Source organism: Sus scrofa, chromosome 6 (assembly GCF_000003025.6).
Source record: "Sus scrofa isolate TJ Tabasco breed Duroc chromosome 6, Sscrofa11.1, whole genome shotgun sequence".
Taxonomy (NCBI): domain Eukaryota; kingdom Metazoa; phylum Chordata; class Mammalia; order Artiodactyla; family Suidae; genus Sus; species Sus scrofa.
In genome coordinates, this window is record NC_010448.4 from 57,264,222 (window position 1) to 57,285,596 (window position 21,375).

At 45.5% G+C, this 21,375-nt stretch overlaps 1 pseudogene; it reads left to right on the plus strand.

The window, feature by feature from the left end:
* LOC110261302 lies at window positions 20,144-21,041 on the plus strand (annotated as a pseudogene).

Genomic DNA, 21,375 nt, shown 5'->3' on the forward strand with positions numbered 1-21,375 from the left:
GGGTGTAGGTTGCAGATGAGACTCAGACCTGGCATTGCTGATGTATGCCAGTGTGGCTCGGTTCCCACATTGCTGTAGCTCCAACCTGACCTCCTAGCCAGGGAACTTCCATGTGCCACAGGTTTGGCCCTAAAAGGCAAAAAAAAAAAAAAAAAAAAAAAAAAAATTGAGTTCCCGTTGTGGCTCAGTGGTAACAAACCCAACTAGTATACATGAGGATGTGGGTTCGATCCTTGGCCTTGCCCAGCAGGGTAGGTATCTGAGGTTGCCATGAGCTATGGTGTAGGTCACAGATGCAGTTGGATCCGGCGTGGCTGTGACTGTGGCGTAGGTCAGCAGCTGCAGCCCCGATTCAACCCCTACCCCGGGGAACTTCCATATGCCACAGGTGCAGCCCCAAAAAATGATGAGAAGAAAAAACAAACAAATAAATAAGAGGCATGAATAAATGTTTAACATTGAATTCACTGAACGTAATACTTCTACCAGACAGGGTTATGAAACTTTATAAGTGGAATTGGATTCTTTACTGAAAAAAAGAGATTACACATAATTCAAATTAAGTTTAGGATAGCCTAGTTTCAAACAGACTGACAAAACATTCAAATTGGAAGAACTTACATGAGCTCTCAAAAAAAGTGCTTTTCCACCATGACTGCAAAGAACATACCAATTAACAGTAAATAGACAGGAGTTCCCGATATGGCTCAGCGGTAACAAGCTCGACCAGTATCCATGAGGATGCAGGTTCGATCCCTGGCCTCACTCAGTGGGTTAAGGATCTGGACTTCACGTGAGCTGTGGTGTAGGTCACAGATGCAGCTCGGATCCCATGTGGCTGTGGTGGAGGCCGGCAGCTGTACCTCTGATGCGACCCCTAGCCTGGGAACCTCCATGTGCCGTGGCTGCGGCCGTAAAAAGATTAAAAAAAAAACCACAACGTAAATACACAAATACCTGGCATTTGGAGAGACAAATTCCAGGGAGATGCAAGAGGAAGTGAGCCATATGACTCGTGAGGTTATGCAGGCATCCTTCCTGGACATGGCTTCTGTGCGTGATGATTTAGGGCAGGTCCCGTGAAACTTGTTCAGTTGGTGAAAGGGGGTGACTTTTCCTATGTGAGTAGTGAGGAAGGTGCAGGGACAGGGGAAGGGGTGCCTCAGAAGCGCAGGAGAACAATTTAAATATGCAAGCAAAAGAGACCACGAAAGAAGCAGCAGGATGGAGAAGGGGCCTGAGAGGACCACAAGGGATCATCAGTAATCACCACGGGGCGGCACAGCTCGACGGCATACACGTGAGAGTGAAACCGCACGAGGCAACTAAAAGACTGCGGGTAAAGAAAAGCACGACGCGTACCTGACTCACTCTGTTGTATATTGGAAATTATCGCAGCAGTGTAAATCAACTATGCTTCAATGAAACTTTAAGAAATGGGGGGAAAAAAAAAGAATTGGCTGTTTAGCAAGTAACGTACTACTCTTCCCGTTTTTTTTTTTTTTTTTTTTGGCTATAGCGTGCAGTGGCTTGATGTGGGATCTCAGTCCCCAGACCAGGGATCAAACCCAGACAGCAATGGTGAAAGTGCCGATTCCTAACCACCAGGCCATCAGGGAGCTCGCTTCAATTTGGATATATATATTTTTTAATTTATTTTTTCTGCGTTTTAGGGCCGCACCCAAGGCATATGGAAGTTCCCAGCGAGGGGGCCTACACCACAGCCACATGGGATCCAAGCTGTACCTGTGGCCTACACCACAGCTCACAGCTCTGTCGGATCTGAGCAAGGCCAGAGATGGAACTCGCATCCTCATGGATACTAGTTGGGTTCATTATCACTGAGCCACAGTGGGAACTCCGGGATTCCATTTTTAACTATGGGAATTATACTAAGAGGATGGGACAGAAACTAAAGAGATTTTATTTTATTTATTTTGCTTTTTAGGGCCACACTTGCAGCATACGGGAGTTCCCAAGCTAGAGGCTGAATCAGAGCTGTAGCTGCAAGCCTACACCATAGCCACAGCAACGTGAGATCCCAGTTGCACCTGCGACCTGCACCACAGCTCACTGTCCTCAGAGTTCCTGTCATTGGCTCAGTGGTGATGAACCTGACTAGTATCCATGAGTACCAGGGTTCGATCCCAGGTCTCACTCAGTGGGTTAAGCTGTGATGTAGCTCGCAGATGCGGCTCGGATACAGCATTGCTGTGGCTGTGATGCTGGCTGGTGGCTGTAGCTCCAATTTGACCCCTAGCCTGGGAACCTCCATATGCCTCAGGTGCAGCTGTAAAAAGACCAAAAAAAAAAAAAAAAGAAGAACCTGTGTCCTCATGGATACTAGGTGGGTTCATTACCACTGAGCCACAACGGGAACACCCCAGAAAATATTTTAAAAAGGGAGTTCCTTGCCAGCCTAGCAGGTTAAGGATCCAGCATTATCACTGCAGTGGCTTGGGTCACTGCTTTGGCATGGGTTCGATCCCTGGCCTGGGAACTTCCATATGGTGTGGGCAAGCTCTGCCCTCCCTCCAAAAAAGTGGGCAGACCATGTGAAGAAAGGCCATTCTGAAACTCCTGATGCTACATCATGAAGCTTTTCATGCCTGAGTCACCATGGCTTTGAATGACTAAATGAGGCAGATGATCCCAAGAGGCAAACAGCAATCATGAAAAGACAGCAGATCTGAACTTTTGGAAGGAAGTTAATCTCACTCACAGAGAGCAGGTTCCAGTAGGTCTCCAGCATCACGTCCCTGTACAAGGCCCTCTGAGCAGGGTCCAGGCAGGCCCACTCCTCCCGAGAGAACTCGATGGCCACATCATTCAGTGCCATCTGTCCCTTAAATACAAACACATTTCCCAAGTGTGAAGGAGTTTGTGTATTCCACCAATAAAACACTGCTTCAAAATTAGAAAAGTTATTACTATTATACCTTAATTTAACAGATTAAAAAATTATTACAGGACTTCCCCTCCTGGCGCAGTGGAAACGAATCCGACTAGGAACCATGAGGTTGCAGGTTCAATCCCTGGCCTCGCTCAGTGGGTTAAGGATCTGGCATTGCTGTGAGCTGTGGTGTAGGTCGCAAACGCAGCTCGGATCCTGCGTTGCTGTGGCTCTGCAGCTCTGATTAGACCTCTAGCCTGGGAACAGCCATATGCCGTGGGGGCGGACCTAAAATATAAAAAGAAAAAAAGACAAAAAAAATTATTACAATGGTAAAGTTAAAAACTTATTGGAACATTAAAAAATCACTAAGAAATACTGTAATTAAGCAAGAACATTTCACGAACATCAGGGTCAGAGAGAAACTCTCGATGCCTTCCCTTTGACATTACAGTACAGATAGAGGGGTGGCTGGGGCTCCTGCCTCTCACCACTGTGCCCTGTGCAGGGACAGCCAGAGGACATGACGGGAGTGAAAGAGAGCCAGTCAGACACAAAGCAGTGTCAGAGAGTCGGAACTGCTGACATTCGAAGATCTAAGGACATGGAAAAGCTAAACGTGAAAAGGTGAAGAAACATATTACACCCTAAAGAAAGCGGAGATAGGAGTTCCCATCTTGGCGCAGTGGTTAACGAATCTGACTAGGAACCATGGGGTTGCGGGTTCGATCCCTGGCCTCGCTCAGTGGGTTAAGGATCCAGCCTTGCCATGAGCTGTGGTCTAGGTCGCAGACACGGCTCAGATCTGGCATTGCTGTGGGTGTGGTATAGGCCAGCACCTACAGTTCCAATTGGACCCCTAGCCTGGTAACCTCCATGTGATGCGGGTGTGGCCTTAAAAAGACAAAAGACAAAAAAAAAGCAGAGATGACTTCATATTATCAGTCAAAAAATCTAAGGGGATGGAGTTCCCGTCGTGACACAGTGGGAACGAACCTGACCGGTATCCATGAGGATGCGGGTGTGGTCCCTGGCCTCGCTCAGTCCATCAGTGATGTGGCGTTGCCGTGAGTTGTGGTGTAGGTCACAGATGTAGCTCGGATCCCATGTGGCTGTGGCTGTGGCACAGGCCGGCAGCTGCAGCTCTGAATTGGAGCAATTCAACCCCTAGCCTGGGAACTTTCGTATGCTGCTGGTGCGGCCCTAAAAAAAAAAAAAGAAGAAAAAAAAAATCTAAGGAGGAAAAAACCGACATGAGAGAGAAAGGACATTATACAATCATAAAAGGGTCAATTCGCCAAGAAGAGAGAACAATTACAAATAGGTATACATCTAGCATACAGTAGGTAGCAAAGAGTAACAGAAAAGGTAGCAAGCTAACAGAAATGAGAGAAAAACAGCAGTATAGCTAATTGTGTAAGACTTCAACACCCCATTTTACGTCTGTCTGGAAGTGAGGACCAAAAGGAAACCATCACTTAAACAATACTGTAGGCCCATTGTACCAAACAGATCACCCCCCACACAAGAGCAGAAAACAAATGCTGCTTGTGAACACGTGAAATATTCTCCAGGACACACCACATGTCAGGCTGCAAAACAAGTCTTAGCATTTAAGAAGCCTGAGATCGTAAAAAAAAAAAAAAACAACTCTATACACAATGAAATCAAACTTCAGATAATTAGCATAAGGAAAACATAAAAATTCCAAAAAGGTAAAAATTAAGCAATGCATTCTTGTATTTTCTTCCCCCCCGGGCCACACCCACGACATGCAGATGTTCCTGGGCCAGGGACTGAAAATGCGCCACAGCCGTGACTCGAGCCACCTCAGTGACAATGCCAAATACTGCACTGCACCACCAGAGAACGCCAACAATTCAGTCTTAACAACCACTATGTGAAGGAAATGACAAGGAAACTTTACATATCTAAGTGAAAATAACACAACATACTCAAAATTGTAACATACAGTTAAAACTACACAAAAAGGAAGTCTACGCAGCTAAATTCTTACAACAAAAAATGCGAACACGGATGAGAAATATATTTATTCAATACCTGGAAGTAGAAACAAAAAAACTAAACCAATTTCGTGGAAAGAAAAAGGTGAAAGGAACTCCCTGGTGGTCTTGTGGTTAGGATTTGTAAGGTTCACTGCTGTGGCCCAGGTTCAATCCCTAGTCTGGGAACGAAGACCCCACATCAAGACACTTCGTGGCTGAAAAAAGCAAAGAAAGAAGAAAAAGATTGAGGAAAAATTAGATGAGAGAGAAATGAAACAATATAGGAAAATGAAATAAAGGTCAACAAACCAAGTGGTTTTTGATTGTAATTTGCAGTAATTACGACCAATTCTGGCTGCAAAGTTTCATAACCCTGGTGGAAGTATTACTTTTGGTGAATTCAATGTTAAACATTTATTCATGCCTTTTATTTATTTGTTTTTTCTTTTTGTCTTTTTTTAGGGCCACACCTGTGGCATATGGAAGTTCCTGGGGTAGGGGTTGAATTGGAGCTGTAGCTACCATCCTACACCACGGCAACGCGGGATCTGAGCCACATCGGCATAGGTTGGCAACACCAGATCCTTAACGCACAGTTAGGCAGATTGTTTTCACTGAGCCATGACGGGAATGCCCAGAAATGTTTTTTATTTTTTATTTTTATTTTTTTGGTTCTTTTCTAGGGCCACACCCGTGGCATATGGTGGTTCCCAGGCTAGGGGTCTAGTTGGAGCTGTAGCCGCCCGCCTACACCAGAGCCACAGCAACCCTGGATCCAAGCCGTGTCTGTGACCTCTCGGCAACACTGGATCCTTAACCCACTGAGTGAGGCCAGGGATCGAACCCGCAACCTCATGGTTCCTAGTTGGATTTGTTAACCACTGAGCCGTGACAGGAACTCCCAGAAATGTTTTTTAAACATTATAACAGAATAAAGGGGGAAAAAAACAGCCATTCTCTTCAATTCATGCAGAATTAAAGCACTTGACAAAATTCAGTAACCATTCAAGATAAAAGCCCTCAAAAAATAGAAACAGTAAACTACTTCAATGTAAAAATATGAAAAGAACTCAACTACCATTATATTCTGTGATCAAAGGTCTTCCTCTCAGATCAGGAAAAGAAAAGGATGTATGCTGTCTGCACCACATTCAACAAAGGACGGAAAGTCCTACCAAGCCATCAACCAAAAGAATAGGAGTTCCCTGGTGGCTAAGCAGTTAAGGATCCAGCATTGTCACTGCTGTGGCGCTGTCCCTGGCCCCCAGAACTTCCATATCTCACAGGTATGGAAAAACAAAACCAAAACCAAAACATGAAAACAAATGAATTGGAGTTCCTGTTGTGGGTAAGTGGTAATGAACCTGACTAGTATCCATGAGGATGAGGGTTCGATCCTGGCCCAGCTCAGTGGGTTAAGGATCTGGGGTTGGTGTGAATTGCAGTGTAGGTCGCAGATGTGTCTCAGATCTGGCATTGCTTTGGCTGTGGCATAGGCCAGTGGCTGTAGCTCTGATTCAACCCCTAGCCTGGGCATCTCCATATGCCATGGGTGTGGACCTATAAAGACAAAAATAAAAGAACCCAGCTAGTATCCATGAGGATGCAGGTGTGATCCCTGGCCTCCTTTAGTGGGTTAAAGGATCTGGCATTGAAATGAGCTTCAGTGTAGGCTGCAAATGAGGTTCAGATCTGGCGTGGCTGTGTTTGTGGTATAGGCTGGCAGCTGCAGCTCCAATTTGACCCCTAGCCTGGGAGCTTCCTTATGTGACAGGTGTGGCGATTAAAAAAATTTAAAAAAACCCTGCTGACCAATAGCACTGACACCCTATCTCCAATCCATGGGTGACAAGCCCTGCCCAAGACGGCATCCTGTGGTAGTTCAGGCGAGTTAGCGAGTCCAAACAATGGCATTTCAGGAAGTCAGACTGATAATTAAATGAGAATATGACTTTACCTGAGAAAGAGCCATTCCTGACTCCATTTCCTTCGTATTCCTCCTCTTCAGGGCTTCTTCTTCAGGCTAAGAAAGTCTTCTGAAGTCAATCTTCAAAGTTTTGAAGTTAAACAGATGCTTTTTAATGCTGAGAATCACTTCTAAGCCCACACTCTGTCCCTGCTACAATCCTTTCCTCCCCACGCTACGGCACCCCACGTGGCTATGCTTCCTACTTGCTCTTTCTTCCTCTGCTCTTCCAGGCACTAGTTTTTTGTTTTTGTTTTTAAAATTTTTAAAGTTTTATTGACATAGGAGTTCCCGTCATGGTGCAGCGGAAACGAATCCGACTAGGAACCATGAGGTTGCGGGTTCGATCCCTGGCCTCGCTCAGTGGGTTAAGGATCTGGCGTTGCTGATCCCTGGCCTCGCTCAGTGGGTTAAGGATCTGGCGTTCCTGTGAGCTGTGGTGTAGGTTGCAGACACGGGGTGAGGGAAGGGCTGACTGCGCAGGAGAGGCCTCTGGGGCAGAAGAACTGGCCTGAGGAGCTGCCAGGACAGAGCGGCTGGAGAGAGGGTGTCTCAGGAGAGGGCGGGCTCCAGAATGCCTGGACAAGCTGTCCAGGTGGTGAGGGGGCATGAGCTGGGGGGTTTGGATCCACCTCACACAAGAGGACTTTACATGAGGCTGACATAGGAGGCTGGAGGGAGGGGGGGTCAGTAAAGGGGTTTAAGGAGAAGGAAAGGCTCTAAGTGAAAGTTTGGCAAGGCTGTGCCATCCTAAAGAGAGCAGGGTGACTGTGTTATCTCAGATAAAGCCAAAAATGGACACAAGAGACAAAGGATATTCCATAATGATAAAAGTCAATTCAGCTAGAAGATATGACCATTATAAAGACAGATACATCTAGCACTGGAACTCCCCCCAAAATGAAGCAAACATCGACAAAAAGAAAAATAGACAGAATAATATTAGTATGATAATTCAATTCTCTAGTTTTATATACCCGTGGAAATAAAAGATCAATAAGGAGGAAAGACGGAAATAGGTATTCCTCCAAAGAAGACATATGGATGGCCAACAGGTACATGAAAAAATGCTCAACATCACTGATAATTAAGAGAAATGCAAATCAAAACTGCTATGAGGTACCACCTCTCACTGGTCAGAATGGCTGTCATTAATAAGTCTACCAAATAACAAATGCCGGAGAGGGTGGAGAAAAGGGAACGCTCCTACGCTGTTGACAGGAATGTAAATTGGTAAAATCACTATGGAGGTTCCTCAGAAAATTAAATACAGAACTACCATATGACCCAGAAATCCCACTCCTGGGCATATATCTGGCCAAAACTACAATTCAAAAGGATACATGTACCCATGTGTTCCTAGCAGTACGGTGCACAATAGCAAAGACATGGAAGCAATCTAAATATCCATCAGCAGGTGAATGGATTAAGAAGATGTGGTACAGGAGTTCCCGTTGTGGCTCAGTGGTTAACAAATCCGACAAGGAACCATGAGGTTGTGGGTTGGATCCCTGGCCTCGCTCAGTGGGTTAAGGATCCTGCGTTGCCATGAGCTGTGGTGTAGGTCGCAGACTCTACTCAGATCTGGCGTTGCTGTGGCTGTGGTGTAGGCCAGCAGCTATAGCTCCGATTCGACCTCCATATGCTGCAGGTGCGGCGCTAGAAAAGGCAAAGAAAAAAAAAAAAAAAAGAAGAAGAAGAGGATGTGGTACATATGTGCAATTGAATACCACTAAATCATAATGAAATAGGAGTTCCTGTTGTGGCTCAGTGGAAACGAATCTGATTAGCATCCATGAGGACGCAGGTTTGGTCCCTGGCCTTGCTCAGTGGGTTAAGGATCCAGTGTTGCCCTGAGCTGTGGTATAGGTCACAGATGCAGCTCAGATCTGGCGTTGCGGTGGCTGTGGCATAGGCCAGCGGTTACAGCTCTGATTTGACCCCTAGCCTGGGACCCTCCATATGTCATGTGTGGGGCCCTAAAAAGACAAAAAAAAAAAAAATGAATGCCATTTGCAACAACATGAATGCAACTAGAGAGTCTCATACTAAGTCAAGTAAGTCAGAAAGAGAAAGACAGACACCATGTAATATCACTTATATGTGGAATCTAAAATATGACACAAATGCACCTATCTACAAAATAGCAACATTCTATCCACCATGAATAATTTCAAAACAAAGTTAGAAAACAATCCTATTTACTATAACATCAAAAGGGACAGAGTATGAAAAATGAGCCTGGGAGAGTGTGAATGTACAGGTGTCAGGCAGGATACTTCAGAGTCAGACAAGATTAGCGAGGCTAAAGAGGGCAGTTCAAGGAGAATCCAATGAGAATGTGATTTTACTGAGAAAGAGCCCTTCCTGACACCTCTATTTCCTCTCCCTCCTCTTCCAGGCTTCTTCCTCAAGCTAAGTGAGTCTTTGAAATCAGTCCTTCAACTCGGTGTTTAATGTTTAGGATTAACATGCCCCCTTCCGGAGCCACAACCACACACACAGGGGAGAGCTCACCATGTGGAAGAGACAGGCCTCTGCTGGCCACGGTCCCAGGAGGGACTCAGGACAGGAAACTCCCACACAGAGACCAAGAGGGGAGGGTGCCCACACTCTCTTGAGATCATGCTCCCCTCCTGGTGAGGCCCTCACCCACACTGCAGCCGTGGGCACCTCAGCTGGACCCCACAACCCCCTGCAGGTCACAGACCAGCCCTGCTCCATCCCCCGTGCAGAGCAGAGCCCCCGCCCCCTCAGCCCAGATCTCAGCCCTCAGGATTGGGAGGAGGCAGAGCCTTGCTGCTCAAGGATGGATCCGGACTGGAATCACCCGGAGGACCTTAAACATTATTAAGGTTGGACCCCACACTGGCTATAGGAAGAGAAATTGCTGGTCAGAAGGCACAGAAGGTGTATATGCAAAACCTGTCATCAGTCTAATATGAAGCCTGGGTTGAGCACAGCTCAGAGGAGGCAAGTTGGCACACCTCCCACTTTCTTTTTCTTTTCTAGCTTTACAGAGGTATAATTAATGAAAAACAATGGTGTACATATGAGGCATACAATGTGATTATTTGACACCTGTATATACACTGTGTTATTATTTATTTTAATTTTTTTCCCACTGTACAACCAAGTTACTCTTACATGTATACATTTTTTCCCACCCTTTGTTCTGTTGCAATAAGTATCTAGACAGTTCTCATACACTGTGTCGTAATCACAGTAATTTACACTTCCATCAGCTTACAACTACCATCTAATTTTTGTGTGCTAAGAACACTTAAGTGTTACACACTCAGCAAATTCCAGGTATACAGAAACATAGTATGACTAATTACAGTCAGCACAATGCATTTTGTTTTTTTTTTTTTTAATTTTCAGGGCTGCACCCAAGGCATATGGAAGTTCCCAGGCTAGAGGTCGATGGGAGCTGCAGCTGCCAGCCTACACCTGGGCTGCAGGTCACTGTGGGGTTGCTGGCTCTCTGATTCTTGGAACAGCCTTGAAACTTAATGGTCCCTCTCAAGTTCTGTCCACAGACACATAACCTAGCAGAATTGCCCTGATGAAAACCTTCTGCCATTTGAAGCGTAATAATTTCCCATCTGGACTCAAATGACCTTACAAACTCTCATGGAATCCAACACAGTCTTGCTAAAACCCCTTATGATCCACTAATCCTGCTAGGAAATATAAGAAAGTATTCCAAATTCTTCTTCTTCTTCTTTTTTTTTTTTTTTTTTTTTTTTTTTTTTGCTTTTTAGGGCCACACCCATGGCATATGGAAGTTCCCAGGCTAGGGGTCCAATTGGAGCTACAGCTGCTGGCCTACACCACAGCCACAGCAACATCACATCCGAGCCACATGTGTGACCTACACCACAGCTCATGGCAACGCCAGATCCTTAACCCACTGAGTGAGGCCAGGGATTGAACCTGAGACCTCATGGTTCCTAGTTGGATTCGTTTCCACTGTGCCATGATGGGCACTCCACTCCAAATTCTAACAAATCATGCTAGAGGGAAAAATACATATGAAGACACTCCAGGGAACACTAGACAAAAAACACCATTATTTATATTCCCAGGGACCACACACAAATACTGTCACCTCAAAAAACTACATATAGCCATCTTCATTAGCATAGTGGTGAGTATCCCTTCCTCTTGAAAAGCTATGTATAAAAGAAAGCTGTTTCCACTTGTACACATACCACAGTAAGAACCCAACATTTCCCAAAGAATCACTCCAAATTATTGTTCATAGTACACCTGAAACCTTCTTTATCTGCAACACAAAATACTAGAAAATACCAAAGGGAACCCACAAAACAATCTCTGAAATTTTCCCTGTATTACTCTAAGGTTTGCACTCTCAAAAGACATAAGTGACCATTCACTTGGATCCAGTTACCCTTGTACTACCTGCACTATTGTGTTTCCATTTCATTCTCCTTAGCTCCCTAGTTCGTCTGTCTCTCTCTTTTGTTCCCCTCTGCTCTACTGCTGTTTCTGCCCTATTTCTTCCCTGCCCCAATCTGCAACTTGTTCCCCCTCCTAATGCTCTTTCCCCATCTTCCTGATTGTCCTAAAAATCCATATATTTGTGCCTCTTTTTTCAACTCTCCTCGCTCTCTGGCCTCCAGCTCACAGCCCTTCTCTCCCTGTTACACTCTTTCCCTCTCCACTCTCTGGGGCCCCAGGAGGCTATGCGTCCATACTGCTCTCTTTTCCTCTGCTCTTCCAGTCACTGGATTTCCTTTCTTGCTGTCTCAGCATCGCCATGCTATGAAGGCCCTGGTTCTGCCTCTTTTGTCCTCTCCCCAGTCTCCCCTTGTGAAGTGCCTCACCAATGACGAACCCCCTCCTACCGCTGGTCCAGCGCTCCCTCTAAGTTGCTCTCCAGTACCTGGAGATCCAGCTTTTTTATTTACTTCTACATTTTATTCGTCTGCTACTTTCAAAGGTAAATCTATTTCATTTCACGTCTCGTGTTAAGTGCCTCGCTTCCTCTAAGTCCCCATCGGTTCTCCCTTGGTCTTTTCTCCTTTTCAGTTTTTGCATTTCTCAGTCTCTGCTTCCCCTGATCCCCCTCGCCCACGTATTTACAGAGATGCCGATTGAAAAGGATGTCCGGGAGTTCCCGTCTTGGTGCAGCGGAAATGAATCCGCCTAGGAACCATGAGGTTGAGGGTTCGACCCCTGGCCTCGCTCAGTGGGTTAAAGATCTGGCGTTGCTGTGAGCTGTGGTGTAGGCTGGCAGCTGTAGCTCTGATTCGATGGCCTGGGAACCTCCATATGCCGTGGATGCGGCCCTAAAAAGGCAAAAGAAAAAAAGAAAAGGATGTCCGCCTACCAGAAAAGAACATTTTCCAAAGGGGTGAAATTTGGGACATTAGAACACCGGGTGTCACACGAGGGCCGAGGTCGCCTCCCCCGCCGCGGGGTGCGGGGAAGGGCTGACTGCTTAAGGGAGGCCTGCGGGACAGAAGGACCGGCCTGAGGAACCGCGAGGACAGAGGGGCTGCAGGGAGGGTGTCTCAGGAGAGGGCGGGCTCCCGAATCCCAGGACCAGGGCGAGGACGCGGCCTCTCCGGGCGGCCGGCACTGCCCAGAGGCCCAAGAAACTTCCACTGCGAAGGAGAAACATAGCAGCAATACCTCCTCTCCGCGCTCCACTTCCGGTTCCGTTAGCGTTAGAGATCCAACTTCCGGGGCGGGGCCTGGGCGGGGCGCTACAGATGAGGGGCGGAGCGAGGAGGGAGCCTGGTCTACGGATTGAGGACCGGGAGAGCAGGGCAGGGGGCGGAAGCATAGGATGCTCCCCAGTATTTTGAAATTAATCCCAATATGTTGCTGTCTGGAACCGTTTTGAGTAAAAATGTAATAGTTGTGTGGACCACTTATGTTAAAAGCTAAGATGTTTCCACCTAACAAGTTAAGTTTCAATAAATGGTATTTGTTTTGGGGTCTGCACCTGAGGCACATGGAATCTCCCTGGCTAGGGGGTCTAATTGGAGCTGCAGCTGCTGACCTAAACCACAGCCACAGCAACATGAGACCCAAGCCGCATCTGCGACCTACACCACAACTCACTGCAATACCGAATCCTTAACCCACTGAGCGGGGCCAGGGATCGAAACTGCATCCTCATGGATCCTAGTCGGGGTCGTTACCATGATCCACGAAGGGAATTCCAATAAAAGGTGCTTTTGTCAGTAGGTTGCTAGCAAGTCCTGCTTGTGAGGCTCAAACAATGCAGTGTTTGGGAACGTGGTCTCCAAGTGGCTGCTGTCAGCAGTGGTTGGATCAGGGAAAACTTCCTGCAGTTAAAATTTAACCCAGCTTAAGGAAAAGAGCTGGATGTGTCTCTGTATTACACACTAGAATGACAAATGCAAAACTCTCCCTGGGTAGAGTGTGCCATTTCATGCTGACAAATTACAGAACACCATTTATTTTCTATTTCTCATTCAGCCAAGAGGCCAACTCAACACACATTCAGTTCCAGAGACTCAGGGACAACACCGGGGGTCTGAGACTGGAGAGCTAAGGCATGTGTTAATTTCCATCACTAACCATTGCTTTAAAAAATGCAATACATGTTTAAAAAAGTTATAAATTGCGTTGTTCTTTCTTTTGCTATCATTGTGACTTTTTTTCCTTTTTTTGGTCTTTTTAGGGCCCCACCTGCATCATATGGAGTTCCCAGCCTAGGGGTCCAATCAGAGCTGTAGCCGCTGCCAGCCTACTCCAGAGCCACATCAATGTGGGATCCAAGCGGAGTCTGCAACCTACACCACTGCTCATGGCAATGCCGGATCCTTGACCCACTGAGCAACGCCAAGGATCAAACCCACGTCCTCATGGATGATAGTAGGGTTTGTTAACCACTGAGCCACAATGGTAACTCATTTTGACTCTGATTTTATTTATTTTATTTATTATTATTTTTTGTCTTTTTGCCAATTCTTGGGCCGCTCTCGCAGCATATGGAGGTTCCCAGGGCTAGGGGTCGAATTGGAGCTGTAGCCACCAGCCTACAGCAACTCGGGGTCTGAGCCACGTCTGCGACCTACACCACAGCTCATGGCAACGCCTGATCCTTAACCCACTGAGCAAGGCCAGGGATCCAACCCACAACCTCATGGTTCCTTGTTGGATTCGTTAACCCCTGAGCCACGACGGGAACTCCTCATTTTGACTTTTAAAACCTCATCCACCCACCCTTGTTTTGTTGGGATGTGCTTGACATAATCACTGTATGACTTTAAGTTGTACAGCATGATGTTTTCAATTTCACATATTGAAATAATTATCTGAGTAAGTTTAGTAAGCACCCATCATCTCTATTATAATCTCGGAAAAAAGATCAAACTCTGGGGAGTTCCCTGGTGGTCTAGTGGTTAGGACTCATCACTGCTGAGGCCTGCGTTCAATCTTCGGTCTGGTGCATCAAGCTTATGTATGTACGCTGCAGCCAAAAACAAAACAAAACAAAACAAACTTCCAGCGATATATAATCTGTTCTTAACATCTTTTCCCTTTTCTCCGTTCTTGATGTGGAAATGTGAAATTGAAAAATTCATATGTCTTATTAAAATGATGGTGGCCACTTAACATGAGCAGCTAAAGTTTGGGCAAACCATGTGAGATCAAAGTTTCCATCAAAACCAGACAAAATCTAAAAATGAAAAATGTTCTGCTCTCAACCTTCATCCTTCTTAGACATTAAACAGCCTTGGTGCTCAGAAGGAAAGTGAACAACAAGTATCCATGGAGGAATTAGGGGCAGGGGACCCAATGCACCGCATTCAGCACCCTCCAGACTTCCTCTTATGAGAAAAAGATAAACTTCCTTCTTTTCAGTCATTGATTTACAGGTGGTCCGTGACTCACAAATAAAAAATGTGCTATCTGACAAAGAGGATTTTAAATTTGTGATGCGAATACAATGAACCCTCTCAGAATCCTGAACTGAAATGGTTGTGGCAGGAGTTCCCGAACCTATTATCCATGAAGTAGCAGGTTCGATCCCTGGCCTTTCTCAGTGGGTTCAGGATCCGGTGTTGCCGCAAGCTGCAGTGTAGGTTGCCAATGGTGCTCAGATCCAGCGTTGCCTTGGCTGTGGCTTAGGCAGCTGTACCTTCAACTGGACCCCTAGCCTGGGAACTTCCATATGCTGCAGGGGTGGCCATAAATTGAAAAAATAGAAAATAAATATTTGTGGCATTAAACAACTTTATGAAAACACCCCTTCATTGACAACTTAGATCTATTTAGCACATGTTTCCTAAAATTAACACTGTGTGAACGTGGTTTTTGGTTTTGTTTTGTTTTTTCTTTTTCAGGGCCACACCCATGGCATTTGGAGGTTCCCAGGCTAGGGGTCTAATTGGAGCTGTAGCTGTCTGCCTACTCCACAGCCACATTAATGCAGGATCCGAGCCGCATCTGCAACCCACACCACAGCTCATGGCAACGCCGGATCCTTAACACACTGAGCAAGGCCAGGGATTGAACCCACAACCTAATGATTCCTAGTCGGATTTGTTAACCACTGAGCCACGATGGGAACTCCAACAGAGTGTGAACATGCTAGTTCCACATGAAACTCAGCTTGAGAATGTATGCCAAATGTTTAGAACATTAAGTTGTAATGTTACAGGACTAGGAAATCCCATGCCACAGATATAATCACATATTTGCATGAACGTTTTATCTAGTGATCCAGGAGGCTATGCATTTCAGCATGCAACTTGGGTAGAATCAGGACAAGTGATATCAAGATTTTTAATATTGTGACAGTAAAATCAGCCCATGAGGGATTTTTTGTGGGACAGACACAGAGCAATGAAACACGAGGAGGAAACCAGAATGAGCCCCACACAATTAAAGTTAACATTTAAGGAGTTCTTGTCATGGCTCAGTGGTTAACGAATCTGACTAGGAACCATGAGGTGGCAGGTTCGATCCCTGGCCTTGCTCAGTGGGTTAAGGATCCGGCGTTGCCGTGAGCTATGGTGTAGGTTGCAGATACAGCTTGGAACCCGTGTTGCTGTGGCTGTGGTATAGGCCGGTGGCTACAGCCCTGATTGGATCCCTAGCCTGGGAACTTCCGTATGCCGTGGGAGTGGCCCTAGAAAAGGCAAAAAGACAAATAAATAAAGTTAACATTTAACCCGGGTGTGGTAACTAAATGGGATGCTGTGAGGCCTTTTCCCAGAGTGGACGCCGCACTCATATCCGCCATCTGCCTTTGTATCTATAGAAAAACTTTAGTCAAAAACCAATTTAATCAGAGAAGTGAAAAAAATACAGAGAAAAAAGGAAACAGTAATAAAAATTCAGCCATTCAACAAAGTCAAGGACCTTCCATTCTTCAAAGGCTGTAGATAATATTCTGCGCTATGTCCTTGAAGCTCTCTCGCAGGTGCCAAAGCCCCCACTGGGAAGAAAACATCAACGGGATGCTGCCCACAAGCATGTAGACCCCAGACAGGTTGGAACCAGAAGGTTGATGATGCTGACTCTCAGTTATCTCACCACCTACAATCAGGAAAACGTTTGGGACCTCATCACGCCCCGGCCTCTCCAACACTCTAAGATTCCTGACTACCGCCTTTGGAAGGGGGCACAGTCCTTGAGGCACTAGCCTGCTGTGTTCCCCTCTTTGCTTGGCAATTCAAGCTACTTTTTGTGTTTCCTCCAACTCTGTCTCCGCATTTCTATTTGGCATCGGTGTTCAGAGGTGGCCGATGTTTCGGCACCAGTTTGAGGATGTGCAAATTTACTTTATTTTCCCACGGAAACATGACAAATTAATAATAATGAAAAAGCTTGAAATGTCAGGAGAATTGGCAACATGTGACACTGAGACACTATAAAGTATGCAGCAGCATAATTTTTTAAAGTGCAAATTTTTTTATTTTAAAAATATTTTATTGCCACTCTTTCCTGTCAAGGAGGTGGCTGCGTGGCCAAAGAGACACAGATTTCTGTGAAGACCCTGAGGTCATCCCACTTGACCAGCAGCATTGGAACTTTCTGTGGAAAAAAAGCTGGAGGATGGTTATACTGTCTCAAAACAAAATATCCAGAGAGTCCAACCTGCATTATTTGGTGCCTTCTCTTTGGAGCTGCATCGTGGAGCCTTCCTGGGACACTTCCACCAGAAATAAGATGAGGACAATATGACCTAGCCCAAGTGTTGTGCTTTCCTGAACCAGGCCCTGGAGCTGGAGGAATCCAGCTCCCTGACTTCAGACTATATTACAAAGCTAAAGTCATAAAAACAGTATGGTACTGGCACAAAAACCAGAAATATAGATCAGTGGAACAGGATAGGAAGCCCAGAATCAAACCCACACACCTACAGTCAACTAATCTATGACAAAGGAGTCAAGAATATACAATGGAGAAAAGACAGCCCCTTCAATAAGTGGTGCTGGGAAAAATGGGCAGCTACATGTAAAAGAATGAAATTAGAATACTTCCTAACAGCATACGCAAAAATAAACTCAAAATGGATTAAAGATCTAAATATAAGACCAGATGCTATAAAACACTTAGAGAAAAACACAGGTCAAACACTCTCTGACATAAGCCACAGCAATACCTTCTCAGATCTACCTCCTAGAGTAATGACGATTGAAAACAAAAATAAACAAGTCGGAGTTCCCGTCGTGGTGCAGTGGTTAACGAATCTGACTAGGAACCATGAGGTTGCAGGTTCGATCCCTGCCCTTGCTCAGTGGGTTAAGGATCCGGCGTTGCCGTGAGCTGTGGTGTAGGTTGCAGACTCGGCTCAGATCCCACGTTGCTGGGGCTCTGGCGTAGGCCGGTGGCTACAGCTCCGATTCGACCCCTAGCCTGGGAGCCTCCATATACCGTGGGAGCAGCCCAAGAAATGGCAAAAGGCAAAAAAAACCAAAAAAACAAGTGGGACCTAATTAAACTTAAACATTTTTGCACAGCAAAGGAAACCCTAAAACAAAGTGAAAAAAGGGAGTTCCCATCGTGGTGCAGCAGAAACTAATCTGATTAGGAACCATGAGGTTTCAAGTTCGAACCCTTGCCTTGCTCAGTGGGTCAAGGATCCTGCATTGCCGTCAGCTGTGGTGTAGATCACAGACAAGGCTCAAATCTGGCGTTGCTGTAGCTGTGGCTAGGCCGGCGGCTACAGCTCGGATTAGACCTCCGGCCTGGGAACCTCCGTATGCTGAGGGTGTGGCCCTAAAAAGACAAAAAGAAAAAAAAAACTTAAAAAAAATGAAAAGACAACTCCCAGAATGGGAGAAAATATTTGCAAATGAAGCAAATGACAAGGAATTAATCTGCAAAATATATAAACACCTCCTGCAACTCAACACCCAAAAAACCCCCAACCCCATCAAAAAATGGGCAGAAGACCTAAACAGATGATTTGGATGGCCAAAAAACACATGAAAAGATATTCAACATCACTGATTATTACAAAAATGCAAATCAAAACTACTCTGAGGTACCACTTAAACTGGCCAGAATGTCTATCATCAAAAAGTCTACAAACGATAACTACTGGAGAGGGTGCGGAGAAAAGGGAACGCTGTCCCGCTGCTGGTGGGAATGTAAACTGGTGCTGCCACTATGAAAACCAGTATGGAGATTTCTCAAAAAACTAAAAATAGAATTACCATTGAATTTAGCAATCCGACATCTGGGCATTTATCCAGAGAAAACCATGACTTGAAAAGATACATGTAACCCAGTGTTCATAGCAGCACAGGAGTTCTCATCGTGGCTCAGTGGAAATGAATCTGACTAGCATCCATGAGAATGCGGTTTCGATCCCTGGCCTTGCTCAGTGGGTTAATGATCCTACATTGCCTTGGCTGTGGTATAGGCCAGCAGCTATGGCTCTGATTCAATCCCTGGCCTGGGAAACTATATGCTTCAGGTGCAGCCCTCAAAAGACACACAAAAAAATACATAGTAGCACAATATACAATAGCCAAGACACAGAAGCAACCTAAATGTCCATCAACAGAGGAGTGATTGAAGATGTGATACATATACACAATGGAACATTACTCAGTCATAAAAAGGAATGAAATAATGGCATTTGTAGCAACATGGATAGACCTAGAAATTACCATGCTAAGGGAATTTAGACAGTGAGACACAAACATGAGGTGCTATCACTTGTATGTGGAATCTTAAAAAAGGATACAATGAACTTCTTTGCAGAACAGATATGGACTCACAGATTTTGAAAAACTTATGTTTACAAAGGAGACAGGTTGGGTGGGGGGGAATATGCTGGGGATTTGTGATGGTAATGTTTCGAAATTAGGTTGTGGTGATGATTGTACAACTATAAAGATAATAAAATTCACTGCGTTTAAAAAGAATGTCCACTGAGAAAATGCACAATGCAACAGTTGCAGGTTATGTATTACTGGGGGCAAAATCAGGACTATGCTCTAGGAGACAGCATCTCAGATCAAAGGACCGACTTCACTATGTGGGATTGACTAATATCCACAGGACAAGGAAAAACTGACAGTCATTGTAAAATGCCCTATGGTATAGATTTCAGAGCATGGGGGTGCCAGAGTATAGATCTAAAACTATGATCTAAAATATCCTCCTTGGAGTTCCCATGATGGCTCAGCAGAAACAAATCTGACTAGCATCCATGAGAATGCAGGTTCGATCCCTGGCCCCGCTCAGTGGGTTAAGGATCCAGCATTGCTGTGAGTTGTGTGGTGTAGGCCAGTGGCTACAGCTCCAATTCGACCCCTGGCTAGGGAATTTCCATATGCCGTGGGTGTGGCCCTAAACAGACTACCTAAATAAATAAATAAATAAATAAATGGAATAGCTGTTGTAGATTACAGATTAATGTAAACAAAAGAACCTATGGAATTGGATAAAACAGTTGTAAACAATGCAAGCAACAAGGGCTTAAACTGCACAATGTACAAACAACACATACGATTAAACAACACAAAAAACAAACAACCCGGGAGTTCCCGTCGTGGCGCAGTGGTTAACGAATCTGACTAGGAACCATGAGGTTGCGGGTTCGGTCCCCGCCCTTGCTCAGTGGGTTAAGGATCCGGCGTTGCCGTGAACTGTGGTGTAGGTTGCAGACGTGGCTCGGATCCCGCATTGCTGTGGCTCTGGCGTAGGCCGGTGGCTGCAGCTCCGATTCAACCCCTAGCCCGGGAACCTCCATATGCCGCGGGAGCGGCCCAAGAAATAGCAACAACAACAACAACAACAAAAAGAGAGACAAAAGACAAAAAAAAAACCAAAAAAAAACAAACAACCCAATCAAAAAATGGGCAGAAGACCTAAGGAGACCTAAGACATACAGATGGGCAATAGGCACAGGAAAAAATGCTCAACGTTGCTACTGATAACGCAATTCGAAATGACAACGAGGCACCACCTGACACTGGTCAGAATGGCCATCATTAGTAAGTCTACAAGTAACCAAGGCTGGAGAAGGTGTGGGGAAAAGGGAGCCCTCCTGCCCTGTGAGTGGGAATGTAATCTGGTACAACCACTATGGAGGCTTGAAGGCCAGCCACCATCATGCAGGACACAGCTTCTATCCGGACCAGGAAGTTCAGGACCAACCAACTACTTCCAGGGAAACAAAGGGTCATCCGTGTCCTCCACCCTGGGAAGGCAACGGTACCTAAGACAGAAATTTGGGGAAAACTAGCCAAAATGAACAAGAGGACGCCAGATGTCATCTTTGTCTTTGGATTCAGAACCCATTTTGGGGGTGGCAAGACAACTGGCTTTGGCATGAGTCATGATTCCTTGGATGATTACACAAAGACAAATGAGCCCAAACACAAGCGTGCAAGACACGGCTTATATGAGAAGAGCAAGACCTCCAGGAAACAGAGAAAAGAACGCAAGAACAGGATGAAGAAAGTCGGGGGAACTGCAAAGGCCAACGCTGGTGCTGGACAAAAGGGAGGAGTATAGAGTCTGCAGTGACTGTGTCTGCGGTGACTGTGCAAAATTTTCACGAGGAGCCTAATCAACGAAGAAGTTTTACATGTCAAAAAAAAAAAAACCCACTAGGGAAAAACAGTATGGAATTTTCTCAAAAAACTAAATATAAAACACCCCTATGATCCAGCAACCCCACGCCTGGCATATATGCAAACAAAACTATAACTCAGAGAGGTAAGAGTTCCTGCTGTGCCTCCGTGGATTAAGAACCCAACTAGTAACCATGAGGATGCAGGTTCGAACCCTGGCCTCATTCCGTGAGGTAAAGATTCACGGTTGCCAGGAGCTGTGGCGTAGGTCACAAACAAAGCTATGATCTGGCGTTGCTATGCTGTGGTGTAGGTTCCTCGTTGGATTCGCTTCCACTGAGCCAAGATGGGAAGTCCTTTTTTTTTTTTTTTTTTTTTTAATGGTTTTTGGTTTTTAGGGTTAAATTTCAAATCTTGTTGCTTTAAAAAAAAATTCATGAACACAATCCTTTGTCGATG